This window comes from Falco punctatus (assembly GCF_963210335.1).
Source record: "Falco punctatus genome assembly, chromosome: 6".
Lineage (NCBI taxonomy): Eukaryota > Metazoa > Chordata > Aves > Falconiformes > Falconidae > Falco > Falco punctatus.
Window position 1 is genome coordinate 16,635,647 of NC_137585.1, and position 27,155 is coordinate 16,662,801.

The 27,155-nt window shown below is 44.4% G+C and overlaps 1 protein-coding gene and 1 long non-coding RNA gene across 7 annotated transcripts in view; one reads left to right on the forward strand and one right to left on the reverse strand.

Annotated features, from left to right (window-relative positions):
- The window catches only part of PPFIBP1 (PPFIA binding protein 1), a 119,537-nt gene that overhangs the window by 55,567 nt on the left and 36,815 nt on the right, over positions 1-27,155 (reverse strand). The window contains exon 3 of one of the 6 annotated variants that reach the window (XM_080392865.1): positions 9,481-9,534. The exons of the other annotated variants lie outside the window; for them this stretch is intronic. The gene's annotated coding sequence lies outside the window, so the exon portion shown is untranslated. The remainder of the gene's footprint in view (positions 1-9,480; positions 9,535-27,155) is intronic. 6 annotated transcript variants of the gene reach the window in all.
- LOC308066054 lies at positions 9-23,205 on the forward strand. The gene is made up of 2 exons (XR_013929007.1): positions 9-9,016; positions 9,518-23,205. It is a non-coding gene; the product is annotated as an uncharacterized lncRNA (long non-coding RNA).

Genomic DNA, 27,155 nt, shown 5'->3' on the forward strand with positions numbered 1-27,155 from the left:
CTGCAAAAGAGAATTTAATTTCACTGCACGTTCTCTGAATGCAGACACCACAGCTGCCAGACCAGCAGGAAGACTGGGGCCGTTTGCTGACCACAGGAAGACTCAGAGGCGTTCACCACCAGGCACAAACTGGCATCAAAGAATCAAAGCACCAACCTGATGATCCAGTTCCTACTGTTGGTCAGCCAGTGACCTGCCCCTGCCCACAGATACCACTGAGGGGGCATCCCATAGAAGACAAAGGTCTTCTATCACTAAAAGGAAGCTGCAACCCAGTAATGAACAATGCGTCTACCTGTATTTTTTCTCCCCAAGAATTTGTTGGTACAGAAAAAGAGGAGTCTTACCATTTGCCCAAGGTATCTGGGTGTCTAACAATCCAGAAACCCCAAGCATGCAATTATTTGCCTACAGGCAGGAGGTCTCAAACGCCCATGCCTCGCTGGATGTAGCGTCCATGCACAGACTACCCCTCCAAAGACGCTGCTCTGCGCTTAGCAGCGCTTCAAGCTGTAATGATGCAATCATATCAAAAGATCATATCCTAAAACTTTTGAAAGTCAGAAGTGGTCCCCAGAGGAGTGCTTCCAGCAGGGTCTGGCAAAGCGAACCTGCCCCACATGCTGCCTGGGCAGGTGAAATAGTAGATACGAAATCCCGATGGGCTACAAGTTGGCACTTGCTGAAGTAGAGCTGCAGAGGTCAGAGGCATACCCAGTCCCTCCACCCCAGCACAATGGACACACAAGTCACCCAAATAGCCCAGATTGCCATGGCTTTAATCTAAGACATGCCAGACTACTTCTGATATAAATACAGTTAGGGAACAAAGCTAAACAAACACCAGGAAGGAAAACTCGCTTTAACCTTTTGCATACCCTGCCATTTGGTTTTTGTATTAGGCCGCAATGCTGCTGACATTTGCCCCAACATAAGCAATTAAGAAAGTTGTTCACAGTATCTCTGGCATAAGTCCTGGAAAAGAGTCTACTAAAAAAAAAAAAAAAACCAAACCCAAACCAAAAATTCATGTTATAAACTGAGCTTTCCCTCCTACGAGTCACTTTATTGTTCTGACCCAGCTGGGAAGTAGCTCTTAATGGAGGCTGCCAGCTAGCTTTGCTGAAATACTACCCTTAAAATGCCAACAAACATTTAATCTTCTGTAACAAAACTTTTATTACACAAAGTCGGTCCAAACCCTAAGGTAACTTTTGAATGACAGCACAAAGACTACTGCACCTTTGACAAATGCCTTGCTTTATTATTTAGTTGCCAGAGTCAGAAAAGCCAAGAGAACTTCAAAAAGTCAAAATACCTGTAAGTTAAGGTGTTGCAACTCTTAAAAAAATGCAGTAGCATCATAACTGAAGACTTCCAGCCTTCCAGGAGGAAGCCCCCACTTTTAAACACAACGTAAATATTAAACTTCAAGCAGTACAGTATCTGCCAGAATATGCAGGTCCTACAAGACGTTTGGTCTGGTGCCTCTGCATCCGGTAAAAATGAGCACAAAACGCAGCTTTTGCAAACACATTCACTTGGACAACACTGTAGACGATCTTGGTTTTTCTCCTTTAGGGTTTCCTGGTTCTGATAATCAGGTCCTGCTCAAGTATGGGTGTCTATGAACGCAGAGTGTGGATGGTCTGTGACGGATTTTCCTCTGAAGGCAAAAAGCACGAAGAGGGAGCCCAGGGCTGCTGCTGCCTCAGGCAAACCACCGATTCCTCATAGCTCTAACTGGAAAAGGCCCAACAACGCAAAACACCCATAAACCCACAACAGTCAATTAATGTTTGGGAATCAGGGGTTCCCACAATTTTCCCAATATGCATAAACACCTCCTGGGGGGAGTCAAGAAGACCGAGCCAGACTCTTTTCAGTGGCACCCAGTAACATGATGAGGCAAGGGGCAAACATTAAAACAGAGGAAATTCCACCGAAGCATTAAAAGGAAAAAAAATAATTAAAACCTTACATTTAAAACAAAAGTTCTTAAAAAGCTTGTATACTGTGAGGATGGCAATCACTGGAAAGAGCTGCCTTTTTGGGGTCTCCATCCTTGGAGCAACTCACAGCCTGACTGGACCCTGCATGGCACAGCCTGCCCTGGGCATCCCTGCTTGGGGCGGGGGGTGGACTGGAGACCTCCAGTGGTGCCTTCCCACCTCAGCCATCAGTCAGCTCAGCGCAGCTCGCAATCAAGCATTGAATACAGTACTGAGGAAGACTCAGTACTAGGAAAAGCCTACTGGAGGCTAAGAATGTGCTAAAGAACAGTGCTCCCTAATCACGTTTGATCACAGTGCATCCCTTGTTTCTCGCCTTCTGCCTAGGAAAGACATTAAGTGGGGGCAAGGAACTACTAATTTATACTTGCATAATAAAGCCATGGCTCATAGGCATAGAAAAATCGCCACCCTTGTGCTTCATCCAGGCACAACCAACCCTCATGTTTCCAAAAAAAGATCTCCTTGCTTGGTTTTATCCATGGCTGTCAAAAACCCCTCAGACAAGAGCAGCAGTGGTACCAGCAGCATCCAAGAGACCTCCAGTGTCTACCCCACTGTTACCTGGCCCTACATTCAAGGAAAGAGACACGTGAGTCTGCACAATGCTTCCTCCACTGCTACTGCAAAAGGAGCAGCAGTGAGAAATTTTAAGACAAAATTTAGTGAAGCAAGACCGTGAAAACACACTGATCTCCAAAAACCCTTCCAACACTCATGGAGCATCTGTTAGCAGCCCGACCAAGCCTACAGCTGAGAAACTTGAAGAGATGAAATAAAAAAGAACAAAAAGTCTCCAAGCTGAACAGCTGGAGATAACGCAATAAAATCTCATTTTCCTCATTATTTCGTCCTAAAAGTGGTCATTGAAAACTAGCCTGGAATAGCACATCCTGCTCTGGCCACCTTCCCAGCACATTGCAGCACATCTAGCAGTCAGGAAGTAAAACCGCTGTGATAGAAAAATAATATTGCAGGCATCCTTCTCCGGTAAGGGCACGGAATCTCTTTTATCCTTTGCACACCATCATCAGCACACGGGGAACGGATGGGCAGGGGGGAAATCAAAGACCTCATACACCAGCGGACCAAAGAACCATACTGCACAAAACAAGAAAAAACAACAAACCGCAGGAGGAAGAGGGTGGAAAGGGGAGGTGCAGAGGGAGTCAAAGGCAGGCAATTATTAGACAGAAGTCATAAATCAGCAGCGCTTTGTGAATTATAGGGATGAGGACAATAAACACCAGTGGATTAATCCCTGTGCCTACTGAAGGGCACCAAGACTGCTTCTGACTTCACAAACTTCAAGAGCAGCCTCGGCTGACTGCTAACACAGCAGAGCTTTCCCGATATGTATGTTCCTTTCTTTACCCTTTCCTTTCTATGGCTTTAGTCAAATAGAAATAAAAGCTAATAGAAAACTCAAGGCTTCTGAGTTTTGTTGTTGGCAGTGACTAAGGAAAATCATGCAGTCAGGTAACAAGAACAAAAATCCATCTTGGAGAAGTGCAGTGGAGCTCCTTAGGAAAATGAGGCACTGCTAATATTTCAGATGATGTCAAGCAGTTTAAATTATTTTCATCCATGAAATCAGAAAAGAAGGGAAGAAAAAAAAAATTACAATCCTCATTTTAACACAGATGGATCTATGACACAGCAGATGAATGAGAAACCAAGGTGAGCATAGGAGACAGAGAGGCAGACACACAAAATCCACCCCTGGCATAATGCCATCGAGAAAATACCTGGGAGGAAAGTACTGACAGCACCCCGTCTGACGGACCATTTAAAATAAGTTTTCTCTTGCTTTCCAAGAAAATGACAACACTTACCTTCCTGCGAGTGCAATCAGCGCCAGGTAGGGCAGGGGTGTTGTTTTTACAGGGACAGACCCCCTTTTTAGGGCTCCCAGCTGAATACCTTGCTCACGCCGACAAGAACAAGCACTGCTTTATCAAGGCTGTATTTACAATCCACCATTAAAAAATAAAAATAAAATACAAATGCAGCTATTTCTACTACCAGTTACAATTAATCTTATCACTAGCTGGCATTTCTACCACATCCCGGGCTGTGACAGAGAAGACATTATTTGGTCTTACTTGTTTAATGTCCCCTCCTCTGGTTTGAACACACCAGCCGGTTGCTAGGGCTATGCTGTTCACTTTTCAGTAGGTGGAGATTTTTTATTTTTATTTTTGAATGACATACAAACCCTCTGGCTACAGTGCTTATGAAGATGTATTCCAAACAGCTTACAGAGAAAACAAAATAGCTGTCCTGCAAATAAATCCAAGGAAAGCTAGAAAAAACCAAGGGGCTTTGTGAATGAGAACTGCAGTCCACTGGATGCAAACAGGAAAGCTGCCTGAATGTGGATTTCAAAATCAGGCATTTAATTAAGATGGCAGACTTTAAAAAAAAAAAAAAAAAAAAAGTAAAAAAAAAAAAGCACTTAAACATTTCACATATGTAGGAAATTACAGTCTCCCCACTCAGATGCTGTCTCTTTCCTAGATCAAACACCACACACAGAGGCATCTAAGGGCAACACCTTCAAACCTGGTATTTTTATTTATTTTGGGGGTGGTCTCATTCCGGATGTCCACCTGCCAAACACACCATGCTTAAAAACCCACAGGTTCACAGAGCTGAAGAGAATCGGCTGCCTGCTAGCAGGTCTGAAGGCCAAAAGGACACGTTGTGCCCTGCATGGAACCTCTCCAGGGAAGGGCAGGGGCTGCCCTCTTGTCCCACTCACCATCCTCTTTGTGCACAGGCTCTGCAAATGCTCAAGTGCTTGGCAAGAAAGCATCAGCTACAGGTTATTTTTATTGTATGATGCAATAAGATGGATGACTTGAGTTTCCCAGCTCTCCTATTCCTACCAAATGTTCCTTAAATGAGGAAATTTTGATACACAGAAAGTAAAAATCTTAATTAGGGCTTGTTTTTGAGAGCTGTAGAGAGTAAAAAAAAGGATGCCCAAGAGCAGGCTGTTGCCCCAGAGCAGTCTACCACAAAAATACAACAACAAAGCTAATAAATTGCAGTCATCTTTTACTATTCTACCACAAAAGTAAGACCCCAAATTTCACCCTGCTGCCACAATTCATATCCCTGCATTCCTGGTCCTACACACACAAGATGACTGCGCAACAGGTCTGAAGCATCTTACGGATTCATCTCTATCGCCTTACAATACTAAAGTGATACATCCTTAGCAATTTTTACAAGGTAAAGTTGTTTCATGAAGATAAATGCCACTTCAGACATATAATCACATCTATTTCTGCTTTTTCTGGTGGGCCAGAAGAGAACACAAACACGCAGACTTATCTGCAAAATACATTTCAACCACAAATAAAAAACAGCTTCGAATGAATTCAATCTAAATCTCTGACAGAATTTCTCATGGGATGTTTTGAAGATACTCAACTATAGTGCCACCAGTCAGTAGCATTTTAACACTTAATGATTAATATATTCAGCTACTTTACACTAGGAGCTATTAACATTTCTTTTGACTCTATTTCATACCTTCCAGGCCTGAAATAAGAAATTAAAAAAGGAAATGGATCCTTGTTGAATACATTGCTCTGGTGTTTTCCAAGACAAGAACCAATGAAATTTGAAAAGTAAAACTAGGAAACGCTGAAAACATCTTAATGGGAATAATGCAAAGAAATATCTTAGCATGAGGCTGGGACAGGAAACTAGGCAGGTCCCAAACATGCTTTGAGCTGTGTCATTCAGACACTGTCCCCCTTCCCCGGGGAGAGGCCCCAGGTGCCAGGTGGAGGCAGGTACCACTGCTCAGCTCCCTCCCGGCCATGGGCACGCTGCCCTGGCTGCACTGCAGTGGCCGGACAGCCATTACACACAGGCTGAGGCAAGGAGGTCCGCTGAGACGAGGCACGTCCTTTGGCTGGTCCTTTCCCCTCCAAGTCCTCCATTCCAGGAGGATGGCTATAAGGAGCATTGTCCTTGGAGTGGGAGCCCAGTGGGGCCAGGCTTAGAACCCACCAGTCCGTTGGTTCAGCACCCTCCGAGGGCCCCAACACTCGGTCATGCAAAAAGGATAAACACCATTATGAATAAAAACCAACCCAAATGTTAGCAAAAGCTTACTTAAACTGATAACATCTATTTGGTTTTATATATATCAATAAATGTCTTGAATTTGCTGAAGTCTAGTCAATGACATCAAAGCAATGCTGTTCTCATATTATACAGAACTACAAGAAAGCAACAAATGTCCCTTTGTTCCCTGACTCTAGATCCTTTCTTTGTTCCCTGAATTTCATTATTTCTTTATTACAGAACAACCATTATTTATTTATTTTAACTGATAAAAATGAATGGAAGCACACTGAGGCTGAAAGCCTATCCCACAGTATGTAAGAAATGTCTTGAGATAAAAGGTATTAAGCCATAGAAAAGACTTAAAAGTATTTTAAGAGCATAAAGCACCAAAGTCCTTCCAAGATACGATTTTTTTATACCTGGCAAAAACTAACCTCAAACCACACAACAACTTTTATTACCAACCACCTCAGTTGCATTCTGCCTTAAAATTTGTTAAACGCCTCGATTGTGAGGCAAAAGCAAAGCCTCAACAAGATAAGCATCCTTCAGATATCTGGGCAGAGATGTATACACAACAAACAGCTTATATAAACACCCGAAGTCTCTGAGTCAAGGTTTATGGCTTGGATTCATATCCAGTTACAAAACAAACCATTTATTTTGGTCTGCAGTATTGAAATCATTCCGATTCCTTATCTCTACTACCCTGTTCTCCAGCAGCTCTTTTTTTGTTATTGTAATTGAAATGAATTTAAAAAACACAGCAGGTGACTGGTTATGTTGTTTTGTGATGCACAAGTGAGCTCTGTGATGGCTGGATGGCACTGAGTCAGCCACAGCAGCAGTACCTTACCTGCAAAGCAGCCGTGTAACACAAATACCTGCCTGCAAACACCCTTCAGACTCACTCTTTACTGACAAGCAATCCAAGGTCAAATGGAGGCTTGCAAAAAAACCCCGCAGGTATACTTCACTTTAGGCTGTTCATATTTTACTGGTTAACTATTTAGTAAATGCCTTCAACCACTCACCTGAGACAGTCTTATGAAATCAATGCCTTATTTTCTCACGTTTTGCTTGGGTCCACTGATTAGGAAAACAATTGAGATATTCATTCCTCACTGAGACTGCTAATGCAAGCAAGGAAATGCCTCACATTCCCCAGCAACATGTTATTGACACACTGTGGCCACACAGGCTACGAAACAAAGAGACACTGTTGGTAAAGAGTCCAAAAAGTAGTTCTTCAAAATAACTTAAGAACCATGAAATCCTGAGCACAGACCCCTGCTTAGATCTGACTGCATAGCTCGTGCCGTTTTCTTTCAATGGGCTGGATCCAAAGATCAAATTCAAAACTTCCAGATCTGAAAGAGCTTGGCTTTAGATTTTGGACCTTCAGGTCTAGGAGTTTCCAGATCCACAGTTTCAATGCTGTCACTGCACAAAGCAAAATTAGGGGGCACCGACCATCAAAAGCCCAGAAAATGAATAAAGTATATTTAGCTTGAACAGCACTTTCATACGTATCTGTTATAAACAACAGAAAAACCTTGTAATTCTGCAGCATCAACTGTTACATGGGGAAAATCCGCATATAAAATCCCAGCATTACACCTTTCCCCTTCTATTGCCTCTGATTTTGCTGTCTTAAGATTCACCATTCAGGAGGAACATGAAAAAGAACAGTGTGATTTCTGAAGTACATGCTTTGCATGTGGGGATACTTCTGTCTTTTAAAGACTCATGGTATCTGAGAACTTGATGTTGCCAGTACCACCACTGCACTACCATTACACCAACAGTGCCCCGATACAGCATGATTTGCCATCTCTTTTCTCTTGGTGTTTTAAAAATGGAGCAGGGTAGAATTCAGCATGGTTGAGGACTTCCACCCTCCCAAGTAATAGAACAGGACTAAATTTTAAAGAGAAACACATAGGGGGAAAAGGTGAAAAATAATAAAATTTAGGGCAATTTTCACTTTGGTTTTCTCTTGCTCACCTGAAAAAACATGTGGACCTTTTCACCTTCTTTTCTGCTAAACTAAACAGCTCATGCTGGAGCTTTGCCAACAACTTATGTTTAGGTAGTACATTTGGGAATCTGACAGAGTCTACATCAAGAAGACCTGCTCTAGGCAGCATGTAACTTTAGTCGCTGTTAAAAACAGGCGTTGTACCTTTGAGATTCTTGAAGTATCAGATGTGGGGGGACTGTGCACTTCAAAACAAAGACTTCACATTTTTCAATCAGTTCTCAGCTGTGAAAAGGCCCAAGTAGTTCACATGCAAAACACATTCTGAAACATGTGTTTGTTATCGTCAATGAGAAAGCACAGGCAAACGCAGTCACCTCTGTGTTTTGACAGCTGCCATGTGCGCTACCCCACTGCCAGCCAGAGCAGCCCCAGACAAAGACTCCGCAGAGCAATGCACTACCCAGCTGCAGCACAAGGAGATGCCTCTTGCCCAGGGAGCGCAGCACTGTAGGAACATTCTCCCCATCCCCTCGGGATCATCGTCCCCTTCCCCTGGGGCACAGCCTGTATTTGCTGCCCAGCTCCAGAGCTGCTTGTTCAAGGCCAGGCTGAAGAAAAGGCACTCGCAGACATGGCTTTTTCCCAGCACTGCTCTTCCCACACTTTCTCTCGACCGGCTTCTGTCCCCCACGCCCCTTCCCAAGATAAAGTCTCCAAGTCCTAAGACAACACAGTCCCAAGTCTGACAACCAGGGATTTCGGTAACGCTGGAGTAAGCAAAGCTTTTTTATATTTTTTCAGCCAGGGGGCAGAACACTGTTGATTTTGTCTTGCTTTTTCAACACCAAAGTTTCAGTGCCAAGAGATGAAGGACAAAAGCTATGCGCTCTCAGCTCGAGGAAAGGGTCCTTCTCTTCGGAATGCTGTGCTGGTGAGTAGCAAGCAAACAAATCATCCCCCCAAATCCCCTGTTATTACAGTACCATTTTAAGGAGCCATATTCTGTCTGCAACGCTGTTTAATACTCAACATTTCTTGGCTGGGGAGCCCCGTGTCCTGCCTACCCTTGGGCCAGCCAGTCAGACTGATACCTTGCAAAGGTGTTTTCATGTTGTGGTGGTGCCCTTTGGCCTCCAGCACCACTCAAGGCTAAAAAACTCAGTGGAGCAGGTGCTGAGCTGTGCCTGGTGCTCAGAGGAGCTCACAAGAGAAAGGTATCAGTGCTTCGGGAATGGGAACACTGCTGGGGGGGGCGGGAGGGCTACACAGATAATACAGTCACGGGGTACGGGTGATACTGAAGTGTGAGGGCTTTTACCAGCAAGGTGGAAGGAGGCAACAGGTAAGCATCAAGCCAGAGCTCTGACCTCTGCAGGAACACACCATGAAACAAACCTGGTCCCAGCGCTACTATCTTCCCTTTCTTCTGCAGCAGGAAGCGGAGGGAAGCTGGGAAGAAAGGAGATAAAGGAAAAGGGGTGACTTCTTTCTGCTTCTTCTCCAGTAAGAAAGACCTAGGGATGGAAGGGAGCAGCCACTCTCCATACTGTGACCAAACCTCTCTGCATATGTAGGAGGGGGAAATATCCCACCCAACACCCAGGGCCCCATCAGCAAGATGGGCAGAAAGTGCCAGCTTCACAACAAAGATGCAGCTCATGAGATGAAGAAAAACCTTAGCGGTCAGAAACTTCAGAGATACTTGCATCAATGCATGTTTGATGCCCAACTGGGGACAGAATTGCAGCTGCTACAAACCTACCTACGGATATAACAAGGTTACTGAGACTGAGGTTACTTGCTACAGATGATCTGCTAAGTGTGAAACAGTATTTTTTTTAATTACATACAACAATGTAAAATGTCTGTTTCATTACATATAGCAATAGACTGTGGTTTATTACGGTCTTTACTAACAGTAGACAGCCTGTAGTAGACAGGGCTATAATGCACTAAAGTGGAGAATAAAATAACTTTTAAGAGCAGTGCAAGAAACTTTGCAATTCATTTGCAGCAGTACAATGCAAATACACCTACAAACCACCTGGTTTGGGTACCCAGAGCAGTCTAACCGAAGCAAGGGGCTGCAAAGCTTTCTCAGGTAACAGGGTTAGCACACACCATCCCATACTGCTCAGGCCAGTGATGCCATGATCCAAGCCAACAAGTCTGAAGCAAACTTAGGTGTGGCTGAATTGTACAGCAACAACAACATAGAAATATTGTCCTGTGCAAGAGCTGAATTGTCTCTCTCCATTATCAGGCATCTGCAACTTGTTTAAGCCAGTCTACAACTCTGATATGCCAGTCAGGTTTCCAGAGTCTGCTGAAAAGCCAGTCTTACATCATAAACCTTGCAATATCCGATTTCTCCCAAACTTGAGATCTTAGAGAAGTAATTCCACTAGGATCTTAGTTTTCATTAAGAAAGAAAAAAATATTATTGAGCCACGTGGCTGTTGAAGGAAGTCTGATGTGATCTAAGAAAATCCTGAAAGTTTGAACACAGGAAGCCCCTTATGTGATATGTAATATAGTAAGACATGGAAGGGATGTGGATAGGGGAAGCAGGATCACCTGACTTTTTTTTTTTTTTTTAATAGAGGGGAAATAAATCTGCTGCAATAGAAGAGGAAAAAAATCAGCTTATGCTGCTTAACCGTTTCCCTTCCCTCAACCTACAGCTATAATTAAAATAAAGCTTAAAAAACAATGCAAGTAATTTAATAGTATTTTAATTAAAAGTTATTATAAGATGAGCAAAGGTAACCTCACTGCTGTTTCATATTGTATTGGGGAAAAGCAGTTCTTGTGTACCTTCATACTTTTATAACTTTCTGAAGCCCCACTGTAACAGAAGATAGATAGCAAGCATGGAACAATATATCTAGGATTTAAAGCTCTGCCTAGCCCATGATTTATATACATCTCACTAGTCCGCCTGTACACACCCCACCCCCACCCTTGAACTCTGGGAACTGCTAGTGTAATTCCTGCAATTAAGAACTTTGATGCCAGAATCCTTGTTTGCCAAAAGGAAAACCAACCACCCCCTCCTCCAGCACAGCTGGGCATGTTTTTACAGGAGCGGTTGCCCACTGTAAAAAAGCTCAGAGCCAAGATCTGAACTCTCCCAAAGTTCAAGGTATTAGAAATCTGTAATCCAGCACCCTTGTTGCCTACCAAGGATCACCATGGCCCTACTCCAGCAGAGCAACCAATACAAATCGGAACTTTTGGGAGCTTAACACACTGTTCTTTTATTTGGCCATATCCAGGGATCTCTGCTGGACACGAGGTAACAGTAGTGACCAAGTGTCACGCTGTAGCAGTGTCGTGCTTTGGATTCCCTGCTGGAGACCACATTAACTTCTTATTGTCATGGACACTGGCAACATTGAGAGATGGATACAGGACTACTTACTGCCAATGATGTTGAGATCAAAACTAGTACAGAATAGTTCAGTCCATGCTGACTGGCAACACTCAATGTTTCGGATGAATTAATGACCCTTAGTATTTCCATACAAATGCTCCTCTGAATCCCTAATTTCAAGATAAAACTTGAAAAACCTCAAGGGATCAGATACACTTTTAATGTTACATTTCTTTGAAGTACTTTCTCTTTGTATTTCAACAACACTTCAAAGTTTTCCTACTTACATACAAATGAAATTAGACGTCTGATGCTAAAAGAAGCAGACATTAGAAGTGTTTCACAGTTTCCCAACTTTCAGGTGGGGGAGGAAGACTCAGTATACAGAAAGAAAGGTATAAAGAAAGGTATATATTAACTATAGACCGATTTTCACTACACCAGTTGGCCAAGAAGGGGTTCTTCGTGTATCAAAGGTCAAACAGAAACAGGGTAGAGTCCCAGCCCCACCTGCAGTTGAAGATCCTGGTCCCAATGAACACCACAGGTTTAACCTGTAGGATGCAAACAGTCTTGCTGACATCAAGAGGGAATTTGTGATCAGTGGAAGTGCCCAGTCCATGAAGGCCACAGGAGGGAGGAGGTTGTTCATAGGAAATACAAAGATCCACCACCTTTGAAGCCTAACAGGGGTGAGCTGATCATCTTCAATGATTTTCTTCTAAGACAAGGGGAAGAACTCAACAGGGCTCCCAAAATGCTGTGAAAATTGCAGTGAAAGAGAAAAGGTGTGGCTGGCAAGATGTACCAGGTCTCTGTGCCTCAACCAAGGATCTCACTGGACCAGCTGAAAAAAGAAGATCTTAGAAATTATCCTCTATTACCACGCCAAAAAAACCCACCCGAAACCCCAAAAAGCCACCCCAAATAAACAGAAGTAGACAAATCATTATATTTTTTCATCATCACCATGAATTAGCAGCTTCCCAGCAACCATGTGAAAATCTGGGGCCAAATCCTTCGTGGTATACATGGAGGCTCAGGAGTTATCTGGAGATAAATCTCACTTACTCTCAAGCACCGACAAAGTTTTAAAAGGTTGATTTTTGCTTCATATATAATATATCTATGAAAATAACTATTTAAAACCTACCGTCCCTGTATTTTCCTTTGCTGGGGCTGAGTATTTTTCACGTGCTTACTGAGCCATCACTAGAGTACTGTTTCCAGGGTGGGGGTGTGTGTGTGTGGGGGGGGGGGGGGGGGTAGGGGTATCTGTGTGTGTATTTAGCTCTGAAGTACTGCAGATTTTGTTTCCCTGGCTACAGTTAGGATGGGATCCTCCTCTAGAGGAGGATCTTACTCTGACAAACGGAAAGGAAGCACTGAGCCAGTCTAGTCCAGGCTTGCAGAGGACACTGGTGATGCCAAGGCCCCAATTACAATGATCTTGCCACTTAAAACGAAAAGAAAATCCAAATCTGGCAAGAATCTTTACTTCACATATACAATAGACATGTTTAGAAAAGAAACATTGCTTATTTCAGGATGTAAATCATCATACATCTTCATGCAGGGGCCCTGTCACGTACAGCTCCTCTCAGAGACTCATCATTTATTTACCACCATATGGTAACAGGCTGCAACAGAGGCATTTCAGCAGCTCTGTGAGGTTGCCCCTTCAGTCACCAGACAGAAATGGGGGCAGCTCTACACCACAAGTGTGATGAGCTGCTCACAGAAAGGTGCACTGCTGCACCCACCCCCTCCAGCAGCACTACAAAACCCCTAAGGTAACTATCCTCCTTACAGCACAAAATCTGCCACTTATGTAGATGGACTCACCTACTTCAGGTTTTGCTGGTAAGGTGTAACTACCATGATATTTTACTTTGTAGAGGTGTAGGTCTTGTTGATAGACTCTGTTGCTTTTGCAAATGAATTAATATGCATCAATCAACATGAGTGTGCTTGCTCCTGGTATATTACAGTTTTGCAAGTACTGAAATACATTGGAAATACTGTGTTACTGAAATAATGCTGTTATTAGCAGGTTTCCAGCGAAGTCCAAAAGCAAGACTACAAAAAAGCTCTAACTGCTTAAATGCTACAACACAAGGACTTCTCTAGGACAAACTTTTAAGACCAGCCACTGCAATGGTACACTCAAATTTGCGTAAGCTGGGTGCTCCTGCAAATCACTACACGCTTCAACTGCTTTACCCAAAGGAACTGCCTTACTTGATCGCTGAAGATAAATACTGTGTGCAAATAAGCTACAAGTCCAACAGGAAGCCCTGCTGAAGCTTGTGGAAATCTGCGTAAGTACAAGGAGCACTTGCACATAACCAAGTGCAAGATTACTGCTATTAAAGCCTTACAAAATATATTGCCATTATGTTGTATTTCATTAACAATAATTTCCCCTGATAGGAAAATGCCTTACCTTATAAAGTGACTGAAGGTAAAAAAACCAAAACAAACAAAAAAAACCCCCACCACCAGGGTTTCCTTCTCATTTTCTGAGTCTAAGATCTATCGCAATACAATCTGAGGAAAACATAGATGGATAGTATTAAACCTGTTGCCTTAAATACAACTTCTTAGAAGTGCCAAAGTAGCGCTTGCCAAAATGGAACAAAAACATGCTCTACACAACTACTCTTGCTGTTACAAGACCTTACCCAGCAAATTACCTTTTGATCAACTTTTCCAACTCCAGTTTTCAAGCTAAAGTAAAGAATCTTTGACAGAAGCCCAATTCCTTGATGTTGTGAGGTGAGAGAAAAGGAAACTACTTTTTTGCATCAGTCTTCACTGGCAAGTGCTCCAGCCACACCACCCAAGTTGCAGAAGGCAAGGGCACGGACTGGGAGAATGAAGGATGGACAGCCCACTGCAGGAGATCAGGTTTAAAAACATCTAAGGAACCTGAAGCTGCACAAGTTCATGGGACCTATTAAGATGCATCTGGTCTTGAGGGAACTGGCAGATGCAGTGGCTAAGCCACTATCCATTGTATTTGAGAAGCTGTGGTAGTCCAGTAAACTTCTCAGGGACTGGAAAAGGGGAAACATGCCCCCATTTTTAAAAAGGGGGAAAAGGAAGATCCAAAGAACTACAGGCCAGTCAGTCTCACCTCTGTGCCCAGCAAGATCATGGAGCAGTTCCTCCTGGGAACTATGCTAGGGCACACGGAAAATAAGGAGGTGACTGGTGACAGCCATAAGGGCAAACAGTGCCTGACAAATCTGGTGGCCTTCTACAACGGGGTTACAGTGTGGATGGATAAGGGAAGAGTGACTGACATCACCTACCTGGACTTGAGCAAAGCATCTGACACTGTCCCAAACTGGAGAGACAAGGATTTGATGGATGGACCACTTGGTCATTAAGAAATTGGACGGATGGCTGCACTCAAAGAATTGCAGTCAATAGCTCAATGTCCAAGTGGAGACCAGTGATGAGTGGTATTCCTCAGGAGGCAGTGCTGGGACTGATGCCGTTTAACACAGTTGTGGGTGACATAGACAGTGGGATTCAGTGCACCATCAGCAGATTTACTAAGGACACCAAGCTGCATGGTGTGGTTGACATGCTGCAGGGAAGGGATGCCATCCAGAGGGACCCTGACAGTCTTCAGATACGGGCCTGTGTGAACGTCATGAAGTTCAACAAGTCCAGGTGCAAGGTCCTGCACGTGGGTTGGGGCAATCCCAAGCACAAATACAGGCTGGGTAGAGAATGGACTGAGAGCAGCCCTGAGGAGAAAGACTTGGGGTGCTGGTGGATGAGAAGCTCAATGTGACCTGGCAATGTGTGCTTGCAGCCCAGAAAGCCAACCAAACCCTGGGCTGCATCACAAGAAGCATGACCAGCAGGTCAAAGAAGGTGATTCTCCTCTCCCCCTCTGTTCCACTCTGGTGAGACCCCACCTGCAGTGCTGCATTCAGCTCTGGGGCCCCCAGCATAAGAAGGATGTGGACCTGTTGGAGCGTGTCCAGAAAAGGGCCATGAAGATGACCAGAGGGCTGGAGCACCCCTCTGGTGAAGACAGGCTGAGAGAGTCGGGGTTGTTCAGCCTGGAAAAGAGAAGGTTCCAAGGAGACCTTACCATGGCCTTCCAGCACCTCAAGGGGACCTGCAGAAAAGCTGCAGAGGGACTTTTTACAAGGGTATGTAGGGATAGGACAAGGGGTAATGGCTTTAAACTAAACGAGGGTAGATTTAGATTAGGTATAAGGAAGAAATTCTTCACCATGAGAGTAGTGAGGCACTGGAACAGGTTGCCCAGAGAAGTTGTAGATGCCCCATCCCTGGAAGTGTTCATGGCCAGGCTGGATGGGGCTCTGAGCAACCTGGTCTAGTGAAAGGTGTTCCTGCCCCATGGCAGGGGGTTGGAACTAGGTGATCTTTAAGGTCCCTTCCAACCCAAACCATTCTATGATTCTACAAAAACACCCAGAGTAACTCTCAATTCTATGAAAAAAAATTTAAAAAGCATTGCCCACATGGCAGATCCTTGAGAAAGCAGTGGTCCCCCTCATTTTTCATGAATTTCTTCATACATTTTTTGAAGAAATTCCATCTGGCCATACATTTAACTATGTATAACAGCAATCATCACTCCAGTTTCTCATTCTATCTCATTCTTATCACTCTAAATTCTCATTCAACACCCAACATTAAAAGGTTCCACAAGTACATTCATAAGAAGTAGAAAAAGGGAAAGAAGGGGAAGAAAAAAGAAAAGAAAAAAAAGCCAGGAACAGGTATCTCTGTGTGGTAACAACCAGATCTCTGGCAGTGGAGTTATCAGAGCCATGCAGCTGGCATTTGGGACATGTTTTTTTTCCCTTTATTAAAACTTTTGACAGTTCCAAATAGCAAGCTCTCGTTTCCTGCAAATGTCTCAAGGATCATAAATGCATTCAGGCTTTAATATAGTATTTTAATGAAATATCAGTTCCTGCTCCTCGTCTTGCAGGCAAAATCTGCCATTTTAAGGAGATAATCTTAAGCAGCTTTCCGAGAAATGTCAATACTACTAAACTGCCATTTCTGTGCTCTGGTTTAGGTTTTTTTCCCCTTCCCTAGTATTCTATTTAAACTGTCTTTAAAAAGAAAGTGGAGAGCTATCCAAGATGAAGCAGTGTGATGTGCTGCATTTTACAGACTGCAAGACCTGAACCAGTACTGTCAACTAATAAAAAACTTCAAAAAAGTAGGGGTTTAATATCCTGTATCGCAGTATTGTGTCTAAAATAAAGACTTAGGAAAGTAACATGAACAAGACAACTACTGAAATGGTGTCCCATTTTTCAAAACCAAGCCTTAGTTATCAATAAAAAAAAGCGTTGACATCCAGTCACACTTCTGACATTTTTGTGCCCATTTCAAAGCTTCTGCAAACCTACTTTAATGTTACTCCAGCAAAAGTTGCTTAGGATTTGTAGAAATGTCTTTGTTTAAGGAGAAGAAATCTTAACTTGTTGTTGCTACACTGCAATACCAACTCTGTCTTCAGTGCTGGAGAGCATTCCCAGTTCTGGGCACCCTCTTCCAACTTAGCACAGTCGAGGACATACCCTGGGCCAAATCCTGCATCCCGTGTTGATGCTGCAGGAGGTTCTGGCTGCAGCAGTGGTCTCACTGGGAAAAGATACCACCAGCATTCAGGGGGTTCCTCTCCAATGACCAGCTTTGTGTTTCCTTGCAGCTTGTAATTAGGCATTGCACATGCTGCCTACACTGCCCAACTACTGAACCAGGAGGGAGAGCCAGAGGGTGTTCAGGTATCTGCAACAGGGGGCTCAGCAGTGGAAGGGCAAAGGCAACATTGAAGAAGTGATCTTCCATGGAGGGAAGTGATTTAGCACATGAGTGTGTACTTGGCAGGGAAGAGACAGGTCTGAGTAAGGTACCTACGACATCCCCAACAGCACGTGCCCCAAAGGCAGCCTGCAGAGTAGAAACCAGTCTGATCTGGCCATGTGTCTGGGGACCCTGAGAGGAGCCATTTAACACTGACCCTACACTCAGTGAGCAGCAAGGGGACCTGTGCCCAGAGGGCAGCGCTCCGGCTATCAGGGCTGCACTGGGAGCTTGCAGGAGGAAGGGCAGAAACCAAAAGATCCTGGGACAGAGGACTTCTGGCCTGAAACCAAAACTGAGAGGCCACGGCCAGGCAGCTGCGATACTCCTTCCAACTAGAGGAAATGTTTTCACACTCTTGCAGGCAAGTTCCTACACCACAGGCACTCCTCAGGCTGTACTCAGCAGTGCTCCTGGTTGCTCAGACCCACCTGCTCTGTACTCACGCAACACCTCACACTGTGACAGCCTGGCCCAAGGCTCTCCTGGTACTACAGCAGTGTGGTCCAAGGCAGAAAACTTCCAGCTTAGGTGGGGACAGCAACACAGAAGTCTGTCAGCTCACGGGATAGGTCTATGCTGTGAAAAATACATTGCTTTTCTAATTCTGGCTGCCAAATTCTAGACAGTTAACCTGTCTGAAGACAGACATCAAGATAAAGTAAATTGGGTGTCAAATCAAAAGAACCAGCTTAGTTAAACCGGTCGCCCTGAAGGGCTTAGGTGAAAAGTTGCTCACCTGAGCTGAGACTCCTGTTACTCTGGTCTTCATGGCTATTTTAACAGGTTAGCCTACCCAAGTAGAACACACGTGCATCTACCTCCGCAAAATTCTCACCAGTGGGAGCTTCTCACCCGTGGGAACTTTGCACCAGTAGGGAAAAAGACAATGCTCCACACAGAAATATCACCCAGAAATCTCAAGCACAGCTCTACACTGCTACTACGGCCACACTTAGTACGACTGAATAGTCAACTTGCGACTGAGCAACCATCCTCTCGTAAATAATCAATGCTATACCTGTCTACAGATCTCAAGCAATTCATCTTCAAATCATTTAGAACTGGGCACAGTATGGGGGAGAAAAGAATCAAGTATTATTTCCCACTAACACTGGAAAACAATACAGTGCTCTTCTGAAGTATGAAATATCAAGCAACAATAAAAAGAACAGAAACACACCCAGCATGCATGCCTGCCCAAACACACACGGCACCACAAGGATGTCTCCAGTATCTCTGCAACAGCAGCCTGTTCCTTGGAGGTTTCTTGTCCAAGAACTGTGACCCAGCCTGGTGCTCCTTTGCTTGCAAGATCCGACAAGATCCCAAGAAGCTGGTGTGGCTGCAGGCCAGCGACCTTGTGCTGTGCCGTGCTCTGAAGAGCCATATGCAAATGCCTAACAAGAGTAACATGATTATACACGTCTCCTCCTCGGTTGTAACGCCAGCAGGGCTCCAAACTTGTTCCAGATAACAGAGGAGATAGCAACTCAGCCATATCTCAATACTCCCTGGCATGGATCACGGCATTCACTACAGCTGTCATAATACACTGTAAATTATACACAACACACCCCCTTAATAATGCAAACCTCAGAACTGTACATATTTTGCGGTAGCAGAAATTAACAGACATTGACAACTAATCAGACAGTCGAAGCATTAAAGGAGACAGATGCAGTCCATTACTACTACTCGCTGTGTACACACGCAGTTTCTTGCCGTCATAATTGACTACACTACGAGTTTCTTCTGATGTAGCAATGTTGCTGGGCTTCTCTTTCCCATCCTCCCAACAGGCAGTTATTTCAGTTGCTAAAAGCAGTGCTGCACCTACCTTTAGTGACGAGATTACTGGCTGACACCACCCCACTCACTGAAGATGGAAGCACACCTTAATACCCCACCCAGGCACCAAGAAACCCCTTGGCACCAGACATCTGATCCAGATGAGCGCTTGCAGGAGCTATCCAGAGCACACGATACCACGTTCATGCTGGTCTGTGCACATCACTCCTTCTACTTCTCTGCCCAGAGCACTGCAGCACAGCTGGCAGAGGTCTTGCGAACAGAAGCACAGCTGCAAAGGCGGCCCCTAAATGAAATGATGAGATGGGCTATAAAGGAGCAGGAACATGGAAGTGAAGGCAAGGCTGGCTACCCGACATACTCACAGGACGCAAAGGCACTAACTTCCAACAGTGTCTAAAACCGCGAGGGGAAGCAGTAAGCAGCGGCACACTGTTGTACTGAGGACGAGAAGCAGAAGAAAGGAAAGGGAAGGCAGCAATACTGGAAATCTGTGCCAAGGTCCTGGATGGAAAAGCACCAAACGCACAAAGAGGCTCCTGTGACCACATGCAAGCTGGCAGCTGCAGACTGCCTTTGCTCTGTTGCCAGACTATTTTGGGGCTGAAACATGGTCAGTCAACAAGGCTCTCCCCGAGACAGCCAGAGACGTGGCAGAGTGGCATCCTCCACCTATGACATTTTCATCTCATGCTGGGAGTTCAGAACAGATACAAAGGGGGCCAAAGCCATCTTCACCTTGGTTTTGGTCTTCCCAAGAAATGCTGTAGCACATGGTGGGATACATAACCCTATTTTCTGTCTGCACGTGGACAGAGCTGGCTGTTTGCTGCCCATACAGCAGAACCACCAAGGCTGCTTTACCACCACCATTGCCCAGGGGACCTCAAGCAGAACAACACCCAGGACACATCAAGTTTCAACTGCCTGGCATCAAACCAAGTAGGCAAACCAGCCGAAACATCCCTGGCGCTGTACCTTGTGAGTGCATCCTGGACTGGCTGCCCAGTTCCGCAGCAGAGCTGACCTTTCCAAATACTTTGAACAGCTCCTTATCAGCAAAGTGGCTTTACACCAGCTCAACATTTCACAGTGTTTATAATCTGGCCCTTTAAATGGGATTGACAACCTAGCTGAACCACAGCCTGAAATAGAGACAGTCTCCCTGTCGGCACAAGGTCTTTTCAGCAACACGCACCCAGCCTGAGATCAGCAAGTTGCATAAGCCCACGTCTGACGACAAGCAAGCTCGTAATGCCACTGAAGTCAACGGTACTGAGAACATGTTTAACACTGGCTGCCTGTTTGACTAAGTGGTCAAAACAGGAACTTAAAATACAAATCCTGCCACCTTTGTGCAACCTGTGGGTGCTTTCAGCTCTATCAGCCCTCTGTCATAAGGTCCACAGTAAAATACCAGCTCTCCTCACCTTAACTGACTTCAGTCCATCAGCTGCCAGACACGACCTCTGCCACAAACTGAACATGAGCAAGTCTCCACAAGCGTCCCAATCATTGTGACTACAATCTTCCATCCTTCTCCACTGACAGGTACTACCAGAGCACATCTACAGTGGCAGTGAGGATGGGGGGAAGGTGTGGGCGTGTTTGTGCCCAAGGGATATACTGAATTTACAAAATTCCCATCAAGTCTGCAACAAAGATGTGTTCTCTTGCAATATGGATCTTGCTCCAGATCACTCTGGTTCAGTGTGACACCACCACCACACAGAAACCCAACTTCTTTACCAAGATATTTCCAGGTAAAAATTTACTTACGGTTACACAGAACCACTATGACCCATGAGCCTGACTCCACAAAGAAAACAAAACAAAAAATACTCAGTGAATCAGGGCAAACAAGAGCTGCTCTATCATATGAGAGAGCTTGCAGGGTGGGAGAGCAGGCTGTACCTCAGAAGTCAAAGAGCTGAGGAAAGCCTCCACTGAAGTGACTGGGAGTCTGGGAGGAAGCTCACCCTCCTGCCCAGCACACAGGCAGCAACTTTGCTGGAAGTTAACAGCCTTTGCCACTCACGGTGAGGAGCAAAGCAGTGGCCACGCAGTCATCCATCTGCAGGGACAGCCTGTAATATTAGCCTTGTTAGTTTATCAGGTACTGATTATTATTAGCTACTGGTGCTTATCTAAATATTACTTTCATTGCTGTTATTTAAAAACAGCTGCAAAGTGCATGAGAAAAGGAATCTCCTCCAGGCGTAGGACCATTGGCTTGGTTAAGTGAGGGAGGTGTTTCAGATGTCTGAGCTTTTGGATGATGCTCACTTGCCACAGCAACGATAATTCTGCTGTCAAAATGCACATCTTGTCCTCATCAGTGCCACTCACTTTTGGTCTCTTAGAAACATCTCCCTCAAACCAGGGGCTGAGTGGCAGGGGATAAGCCCAAGTCCCTACTACTTTATGTACCTCTAATCAGCGAGCCCTGATCTGCTCGGCGGGAAGGAAAAAAGAGAAATGGTGTTTCCCAACCTTGTTACACACCTCAGTACAGGTATACCAGAGGAGAATCAGGCCTTCAGAAAAAAAACAAAGATAAGAAAAAATACGGCAATCATTGTGCTATCCTAATGAAACAGACTGAATTTTCTGGCCTCACCAATAAACACTAGATGATTCCATTTAATTTGATCTCCGCTCATGAGGCAAGGCTATTTCCTCTCCTACTTTCTTACAGTAACTCAGATTTGTCTATGTCCTATTTTTGGTGTCTAAATTAAGAATATTGCTCATAACCAGATTATATGGCATTTATTCTGAAGAGATACTGATACAGCTAAAAATTCAATATAAACACCCTGTGGATGTAAGCCATGACATTTATATACTGGATTAATAAGCACTAAGAGGAATTTCTGATGTAGGGCACATGACCCTCCCTTCATTTCAAAAGCAATTATTTTTAATACCATGATTTTGGAGTGTGACATGTCCTTGAAAATACTTGTAGACAGACAGCTTTATCGGAAAAGCTTCCAAATCCTGAAAGGCCAACTTCAGGTGCATCTCCAGTTTTGGGATAACAGAACATCTGGGAGCGAATGTATGGGCTGGCCAGAAGATAAACATGCTGAGACAAACATCGATTTTATGCAGTATGGATCCGAGCCTCCCTTAGACAAACAGAAAGGCTTGGGGAGATTCAAGACAGAGCTCCTGCTTCAGCCCACCCCCAGTTGTAGCAAGCACTGCTCATACTGCTGTTGCTGCCAGTGGAGACCGCCCTGTCCCCAGCCCCTGCTCCCGTCACGTTTTGGAGCAGTCTCACCGCTCAGACCAGCCCTTGCCTTTCACACCTTGTCACCTACTCCTTGATATTTTCCAGATACATCAAACCTGGAAGCTACTGCCTTGTTAACTTCAGAGGGCCGGTGTATAAGTTTAATCGTAAAAGAGAACACAGCCAGGCTCCCTGGTTATCACTTGTCAAACCTGGCCAGTGTCAACTAAGCCTTTCAAAATCAGGAGAAACAAAGAACTGGCCAATTTGTCGTAATGAAAGCTGAAAAGATGACAACAGCTGGTTTTCCATTCAAGACCTTGAATGTTCCCAGTGCTTTCATGTCCCAGACAAAAAAAAAACAAAAACAAAAAACAAAAAAGCCCCATCCAAGCTCCTCTGGGCAAGAGCCATCCACACACCTGGTCCATCACCTCCCAGCCCAGGGATGCCCAAGCAGTCCCCAGGGATGCCCCAGGCAGTCCCCAGGGAAGGCATGTTCCTGCTGGCATCCTGTGCACCCCTCTCAGCACAATGTACCTTCCTGGTGAAGCAGCAGCTGAGGTTGCTTCCCTCAAACGTCATCAAAAATCATCAATCGTCCTGCTAATCCTAGCCCTTTCCAAAACCCACCGTAAGTCCCAGAATCATGTTACTACAGACATACTATGCAAAGTAAAACTAAAAAAAAGGGGCAACAAGAAGTCCAACTATCATGCAAGGTTTGCACGTGAGGGTGTGGGATGCAGGCAGTTGGGTAGACACGTTTAACATGTAAGCTGCAAATCTGAGATTTTAAAAGGGAAAAAATATTTTGTGTTCCCTTATGTTATTTCAGAATGGAATTTCTTAGTTAAACCAATAAAAGCGGGGAGGGCAGTAATCAAGTTTACTATAGGGAACTGGCTCAGATACCCACCTCAGCACCTGCCCTGTTTCCCTCTGGCTGTGATCACATTCTGGCTGCCAGCTCCCACCTCTTTTTTCCTTCCTTCCAAGCTGATGTCCCTTCTCCCACCACCCTTTTCCCTCTCCTGATACTTTCCTACCCTCCTGAGTGCCCATGATGTTTGTGATTTGTGATCAACCCATAATACATGACAGCTTCTCCCTTCTCTTTGCTGCTTGCAAACAGTTAGGAGGAAGCATGAAAAAAAGGAAAAAAAAAACCAACCTAACAACCCTGCCCTCAGTTCTCATGCTTGGCACAACTGCAGCCACAAATAGGCGATGGCAGGAAAAGTCCTCTTCAGCCCCACGACTACTGTGTTGGACCTGGGGCGATGGTGCTCTGAGGAGCAGCTGCCATGTGGGGCCAAGCACAGCATCCAAATCTCCATGCTCTGCTGAGCAGAAGGACATGCAGTTCTTCTCACAGCTGACAGGTTGCCTGAGTTTTGGTGAATTTGCATTGGGAGGAAAAGGAGAAAAAAGAAGTATCCAGATAGTCAAGTAGCTCCCTCCCTCTCTTCATTTCAAACACCTAAGTAACACAGAGAGATACTAAAGTATTTCCAAGAAATTCCTTGGTAAGGGTATCAGCATGATCTGAGCAACTCACCCTGAACATGTTCTTGGAAGCACTCACCGTTTTTGGATGCAATACCAAAAAAAAGCCCAACCTCCCAAAACACAAAATTAAAAAAAATAAACAGAACAAAACAATCCAAGGCAAACATGCAGCTCTACACACACTGAGCAGTGTTAAGTAGAGCTTCTAAGCAGCTGAAAGTCTCGTGACAGAAGCTGTCAGATGACAAAGGAGAGACACAAAGACCCCTCCACAAGTGCTTGCACCCTGCACGTAAAGCACGAAAGTCTTTATACCAGCTGTTCTGCACTTACTGCTCCAAAGCTCAGGTCCCAACCCAGCCCTGAGGGCTCCCCAAGCCCAGCAAGGGAAAAACATCCAGATTTGTGAAAAGCTTTATTCAGCTCCTCAAGTCATCAGCTGACAAGTAATCAGCAATTTAGGTATCATGAGAAACACTGGATGAAGCTGGAGCCCTGTAAATATAACATAGCTCAGGACAGCTCTGCTCGGTGCTGGGAGTATGTACAAATGAGCTATGTAAGAGATTCAAAGGAAAAGGAGGAAAAAAAAAATACTGGCTGCGATACCTTGGTGCTGCTTGCAGCTATCCATTGTTGAAGGTCTCATCTAAGGCATCAGGATATCTGTCCCACTCATCAGAAAGAGAAAACTAAATATAATCCTGGAGCTAAATCTTGAGCCCCTAAAAAAGACTCAGCGAAGTTTTGTATCCCTGGGTAAGAGTGCATGGCTGAAGACAGCTGCTTTCTCCATCACCTTCACTACCAGGGCATGCCCAGAATAATGTTGTGTTAAGCCAGGCAAGACTTTCGCCAAAAGTTTATCAAACAAGGCATCTGAAGCCAGCCAGAAGGTGGCTAGGGATCCTCTGAGAACCTGTGGAGAAGCAGCCACAGGATTTTCCAAAGAAAAATGAAGAAATTCTCTGTGTGATTTCCATACTCCTCTGCACGAAGCCACTTTTCACCAAGCAGATTATCAGTCCTCCCCAAGAGGACTAAACTGTTCTAACATGGCCCAGTGCTCCAAAGCACCTTTGTAAAAAAGCCAAAATTCCTGAAAAAAGAAGTTTTAACTAACTTTGAACAAGCAGTTCATGAAATTGTTACCACGACTTCCTCTGTAACAGAGTTCATAATTCTATGGTTCACTGCTTAAGGCACTCACCTTTTCTATATGGCATGCAACACATTTGAGGGGGTCTTTTCAGTTAATTAAGGAGCTGTAAATCAACCCCTATAGCCTAGTGCAGTTGTATTAAACTATTTCTGCAAATGAAGTAATCCCACTCTGAGCCAACAACTTCCATTACAGCCCATAAGGGGAAAAAAAATTTAAAAATTCTAGCATGGCACGTGGTAGATGAGACAAGAAAGATTAGTTTCTATATATGCCATGTGTTAACACAGTCACCATTTAGGATGGCTCACTTTTCCCATCTCAGTCTCAGATGGAAAACAAGATGGGGGAAAAATATCTCCAAATACTACAGAAAAGTTTTCCACTTTCTGGTTCAAGGGGGGAAGAGGAGGGAAGGTGCAGAAAGATCCCACAGTGGCAGTGGGCAACACCCTCCCCTCCCCAACAACCTTAACCCAATTTACATGCTACGTAAACTCCAGACAATTCCTCACATACCTCTAACCACACACTGAGAAGTGACAACCACATCAGTAAGTTAAGACAGCGTATTTAAAAAACAACAGCAATGAAAAAATGCACTTAAGTAAATAGTTATCAAGGTTAGGCCAGATCACTAAAGATAAAACAGCTCTCCCTTTCCTTCTGCCATCAACTCAATCAAGCTTCCCACCCTCCACCCCCCTTCTTTGGTTTAAAAAAGAAAGAGGTGTGGTGCTGCTCTAGTACAAGTCAGGGAGCCGGGAACTCAAGTTGATTTTGTTTCTCCTTTCATTGCCTAAGGTCACTTGACTTGTTCACTCTCCCCTCTGTAAAATGGGGCAAATAATAATGAGAAACTACTACACAATGTTATAGAAATTATACAATTCAAAGCCGTATAGTTCTTTAAAGATGCAAACAAAGTGCCAAGCATTATTACTAGATGATGAAATGATATATTTTCTCCCCCAAGCTATACAGAGGAAGAAAAAAAGCCATGCAGTCAACTGTATTCCTAATGAGATGCAATACTCAGAAAGTGGGACATCTTAAAACAAATTGGACAATCTTCTTCCAGCTCAGAAAGATTATTCCCAATACATAAACCTCACAGGATTATAAATACAAGAAAAGAAACATACCATTTGACAAGGTTTCTGCAGACAAAATAAGCTTGTCTAAATAAACAGGGAAAATACACATTCTCAGTCCTGAAGAGAGCAAAAAATTCTCAAAGACGGGAGGAAATGAAATTAGAATTGAAAGCTTTGTGGGGGATGCGTTTATGTTTTCTGAATATAAAGCAACTGTCAGGACTGGGAAAGTCAAATAAATAAAAAGAACCGGATGGGAGGGAGGCAGGGAAATGCAGGGTGCAATGGAGAGGTCACATGCTAGATAAACAGGGCAGTATGCTAACTATTTACAGATAAATACAACTCCCTCTCCCTCTGCAGAGATTTATGTATATTAGAGAGCCACCATCAAGTACTGTGGGTGAACACAACGTTAAGTTCATTAACGTACCCAAACCACATCACATAAGATGTGAAGAGTGAAAGCATAATAACATACTGCTTTCTGCAAGCAGCAATATTGCCTCTCACAAGAAAGGGAGGAAAAAAACCAACCAGAAAAATCCTGCCTCCTTCCATCCCCACCACCACTTGCCAGGGAGGCACTCTCCCATCCCCACCAGTCCAAGGATCATTGCTCAGCTGACAGGCTTACATGGGACATGGGGCATCATTCACACAAAAGAAATGTTAACTCAAAACTAAATAGATCAGTGGTTTTAACTCTCACAGAACCCAGCAGCAAATCAGATAAAACCCGACCTTTGCTCAGCATCCCTAGGTCATTAAATTCCCTAATACTACCGTGACAACATGCTGGGTTATGGCAGGGGGAGGTCTGGGCAAGTGGAAGGCAACTATTTGCTGCAAATGAGGAATTTTACCTTGTGCTGGACCCTTTGCTGCGCAGCAGCCTCGGGTGATGCATCACCACAAAGGCAATACTGCAGCCTTACCCACCCTGAAGCTGCAGCAGTGTGAGCTGTGCCATGCCCCACTCCAGCGCTCTGCCCC